Source organism: Urtica dioica, chromosome 11, assembly GCF_054948205.1.
Source record: "Urtica dioica subsp. dioica isolate 48M chromosome 11, U.dioica_male_clone48M_v1_H2, whole genome shotgun sequence".
Taxonomy (NCBI): domain Eukaryota; kingdom Viridiplantae; phylum Streptophyta; class Magnoliopsida; order Rosales; family Urticaceae; genus Urtica; species Urtica dioica.
Window position 1 is genome coordinate 13650236 of NC_142766.1, and position 5218 is coordinate 13655453.

Below are 5218 nucleotides of genomic sequence, written 5' to 3' on the forward strand. Positions count from 1 at the left end.
CTCCGACGACTCCCCGAAAATGACAACTTTGTACAGAAAGAGCGACGAGAGAAGATTGCAGATAGTGAGCCTTGAACGAATTCCATTTGACGACATCGGAGAGAGAGAGAGAGAGAGAGAGAGAGAGAGAGAGAGAGAGAGAGAGAGAGAGAGAGAGAAGCTTCAATGAAGAAATTGACTTTTCTTTTTTAAAAATTTGATTGAGAAATGAAAGAATTTGATTATTGAAATTTTGAAAAATTTATTTGCAAAATTAATAACCGAATATACTGTTTAAATTTTGAAATGAAACGAAAAAAATTCAAATTTTAAATGAAATATCCGAATTTAAAAAGATGGGCAAACCAAGAAATGCATAAAAATCCAGGATAAGGTCACATCAATTTTATGACTATTTACTTAAAATTTAGGAAAAGTTGAGTATGTAGCAATCTCAAACGTTTTAGTTGCCTAATTACTTAATTTTTTCTTCTTCTTTTATTCTTTTTTATCTTATGGATACGGATTACACACCTTAATTGCATTATTGATGCGGTAATGTAGTTGTATTTTTTTATGAACGCAAGGTAATACGGTATAGTAATCATTGAGATGATTATTTCTAAATTTAAATAATTTAGACAAGTGAGTGATTTGTCAATTATCAAGGATAGTCTCACATCGACTGGGTATTACGATCCTAGCCTCTTTATAAGGCTTGTGGGTTACTCATCTACTTACTAAGCTTGGTTTTAGATGGAACCCCGCACCTTTAAGATGGTATCAGAGCGGGGCCCATTCTCGGTTGTGGGCTACCTGATCGGGCCTATACTTCACGCTTCCAGTGCCTGTGCCAATGTGTGCATGTGCATGTGCGCGTGAGGGGGTGTATCAAGGCTCACATCGACTTGGTATTACGATCCTAGCCTCTTTATAAAGTTTGTGGGTTACTCCTCTAATTACCAAGCTTGGTGTCACGCAACAGCTGCTGCATCCAAAGCAGCTAACTTGTTGCAGAAGCCAACGAACGATACTCCGCTTCAGCTGAAGATCTGGCCACTGTGGTTTGTTTCTTTGATTTCCAGGCCACCAACGAGTCTCCAAGAAAAACGCAATAGCATGTGACTGAACGCCTTGTCCCTGAACATGTGCCCCAGTCTGCATCCGAAAACCCTTTAATATGAGTCGATGAAGAAGCTGAGTAAAACAGTCCTTGTCCAGGTGTACCTTTAATGTAGCGTAGCAAATGATGAGCTGCCTGTAAGTGCACAATAGAAAGAGCCTGTAAGAATTGACTCAAGGCATGTACAGCAAAAGTAATGTCAGGTCTAGAGATAGTGAGATAAAGAAGACGGCCAATCAAGCTCTGATATTGTGTCACGTCTTCTAAAGGAACTCCATCCTCAGAATTCAAGGAAGATATGGGATTCATGAGAGTTGACACTGGCTTTGAATCCAGGAAACCATAGTCTTCTAGGATCTGAAAAGTGTACTGTCTTTGACTCGAGACAATACAAGCCTTTGACATGGCTATCTCAATCCCAAGAAAAAATTTCAGAGGGCCTAAGTCCTTGAGCTTAAACTTAGAATGTAAGAAAGCCTTGACTTCATGAATGACTTCGTTGTTAGGACCTGCAACTATAATATCATCCACATGTATAATAATATAGCCACAAAATTGTCATTAGATCCACGTGTGAAAAGAGTGTAATCAGCCTTAGATTGTACAAAACCAGAAGAAATGATGGCATTAGTGAAGGTAATGTTCCATTGCCTATAGGCTTGCTTAAGTCCATAGATGGACTTATGCAATTTGCAAACTCGTTTGGTGTCTGCCCTTTTTTGCTCCCCCTCTTTAGCATACCCCAAAGGTATATCCATATACACTTCTTCAAACAAATCACCATTTAGAAAGGCATTATTAATATCCAATTGAGCTAAGAACCAGTTATGTGAAGCATATAGGGCAAGTAAAACTTTAACAGTAACAAGCTTAGCTACTGGAAATAAGGTGTCAATATAATCAACTCCATCCCTCTCTTTGATTGTATCATTTTGCCACTAGCCTTGCTATATGTCTGGCCAAAGACCCATCATAATTGAATTTGTTGGTGTAGATCCACCGACAACCAATGCTCTTCTTATCTGGTGGTAAGTCAACAATACTCCAAGTATTGTTATCTTCCATAGCCTGTAATTCATCAGTCATGGCTTGCCTCCAATGTGTATACTTTCAAGCTTGGTGATAGTATTGAGGCTCAAAATGCTCAGAAACAGAAAGGATGAAATGTTGAAAGGAAGGAGATATACCATCATAGGAACAGAATTTAGAGATATGAAGTGGAGATGGTAAGTGTACACCTGATTTCATCTTGATCACACTACAGTGATAGTCTTTGAGCTTAATAGGTGGAACTCTTGATCTATCTGATCGTCTAACAGGGATAATGGTGGTATCTTCACTAGGAAGAGGACCAGGACTTTGTGAGGCTAAGTCCTGTGGAGTGTTTGTGTGCTGATGTGGATCAGGATTGTGTGAAGGTAGTTCCTGTGGAGCATTGTTATCCCCATCAAGATGAAGAGTGCTAGTATTTTCATGATCTGATGAAATATCATCTGCAACATCACACACAGGTAAAGGCAACACAAAATCTGGTAAAGGATCAATGGTATGAGACTTGGTTTTGAGGTTATGGAAAGGAAAAACCTGTTCATGAAAAACAATATCCCTAGAGATAAACACTTCTCTAGTGTTTAGATCCAGTAATTTGTATCCTTTGATACCTGGTGCATACCCAATGAAAATACACTTCCTTGCTTGTGGTTGGAACTTAGTACGATGAGCTTGCAGTGTAGATGCAAAAACTAAGCAACCAAAGACTCGCATAAAATTGTAATCAACATCTTTAGTGAACAAAACATTGTAAGGACATTTGTGTCCTAACAGGGGACTAGGAGTACGATTGATTAGATAGGCAGCAGTTAAGATACAATCAGACCAGTAGATTATAAGAATTTGAGATTGGAAAAATAAAGCTCTTGCCACATTAAGAATGTGTTGATGTTTCCTTTCGACCACTGAATTTTGTTGTGGGGTCTCCACACAGGAGTATTGATGCAAAATTCCCAGCTTAGAAAAGAATTCACTAAATACCAATTCTTTGACATTGTCAGACCTGAATTGTTTGATAGTGCAAGAGAATTGGTTAGTAATCATAGAGCAAAAACCAGGTATAATCTTGTGAACATCAGATTTATTCCTCATCATGTAAACCCAACAAAATCTACTACAATAAGGATCCCAAACATCATTATGGATAAGATCAAAGATATTTTCAGAAACATGATTGTTAGAGATAAAAGGTAAACGATGTTGTTTAGTTAAGAGGCAGATATAACAAGGTTTATGTTTATCAGAAGGCATGTAAGACAGCTTAGACTTAAGGGATTCCAATCTCTTAAAGGAGAGGTGACCAAGCCTGTTGTGCCAAGTTTGGGCAGTGATGTTGTGGATGTGAGTTTGAGCCATGTTCTTGAGCACATACAGTCTTTCATGCCTCTCACCCTTGCCAATCATCATCCTGGTCTTGATGTCCTGGATATCACAATCATCATATGAGAAGGTAACAATACAAGAAGAATCTAACGTCAAAGAGCTGACTGATATCAAATTAAATTTGAATTCAGGAACATATAGCACATCTTTGAGCATTAGATCCTTGTTTGCAATAACATCACCATAAAAGAAAACAGGTATCACCAAATGGTTGGGCAAGGTGACTGTGGAATTGTGCAAATGTTTCAAGCTGTGAAAGAGAGACCTATTTGTACAGATATGTCTAGATGCACCAGAATAAACAATCCAACTAAGTCTAGAATTAGTAATACAACCTGAATTACAGTTTAAGCTGCAAGTACCTGCATGGAAATGTGTCAGGGTGACATTGTATTGACCTTCCTGCGTGGTTGGTGCTGTAAGCTGGATGGATAGCATGTTGATTATCTGGTGTATCTGATCATTCAAGAAAGTGGATGTAGACACATTGGAGTCATTTTTTGTTTCCATTGAGGACTCTGCAGCATTATCTTGACTCTTTGACCTTGGCTTATATCCGGTGGGATAACCGTGCAGCTTGTAACACTTGTCTATAGTATGACCAGTCATCTTGCAATGAGCACAGGTAGGACGATCCTTCTTGTTACTGTTGGCATTGGTGTTGGTATTGACCTTTCGCTGGTCATTGACAGCCATGGCCACAAAGATTGACTGATCTTGGCATGCAAAAGTATCAGCGCTAGCAGACCTTTGTTTTTCATCTTGGCAGACCAGTGCAAAGGCCTTGTTGATCGGAGGTAAGGGATCCATCAGAAGGATTTGTCCCCGTGAAGGAATCATTCAGTCCCATGAGGAACTTCATTACATACTCATTTTGCATGAAATTGAGTAACTCCTTCGATCCTCCACAGGTGCACACACAGGCTGGTCTGAAATTGCTCAATTCTTCCCAAAGAATCTTCAGTTTGGTGAAGTAGACGCCCACAGATTTATGATCTTGGACCAGATTCATGATCTCACGTCTTAACTCGAAGATTCTTGGTCCATTGCTCTGCTCGAACCTTTCCCGAAGATCCTCCCATATGTCTTTGGCATATTCTCCATAAACCACACTAAACGCGATTTCTTTGGTACAGGAGTTGAGAATCCAGGTGATCACGATGTTATTGTTCCTTCTCCAAGAATGAAACAAATTCATATCGGATTCTTCAGGTTTCTTGATGGTTCCGTCAATGAAGCCAAGTTTATTCTTGATCGAGAGCGCCATGTTCATCGACCTGCTCCAAGAAGGATAGTTTTCACCATTCATTTGAGTAGTGACCAAGATCATACCAGGAGAATCGGTATGATGTAGAAAGAAAGGATCAAGAGACGCGTCAATTGGAGCCTTTCGTGCAGTGATTCCAGTCGCCGACAATTCTCCAGACATGGCTTCTTCCATCGTCGATGCAGATCGAAGCAGAGAAGGAAAATGTCACAGAGAAGGAGAAAAGAGCTTAGCTCTGATGAAGATTTGATCGAATCCTGAGTCGCGAAAGTCGCTCTAATACCATTTCACGGATTCAACTTCAGATTCTAGGGTTTGAAGAAGATGAGAGAAAAGAAGAAAAGAAAACTTTCATCTGAAATTGTATTTCCTGAATCCGAAATTACAAACAACAAACAGTATTTAACCAACATAAC

The 5218-nt window shown here is 39.3% G+C and overlaps 1 pseudogene; it reads right to left on the reverse strand.

Annotated features, from left to right (window-relative positions):
* Positions 1 to 982: 982 nt before the first annotated feature.
* LOC149381416 (uncharacterized) lies at positions 983 to 4976 on the reverse strand (annotated as a pseudogene).
* Positions 4977 to 5218: the final 242 nt, after the last annotated feature.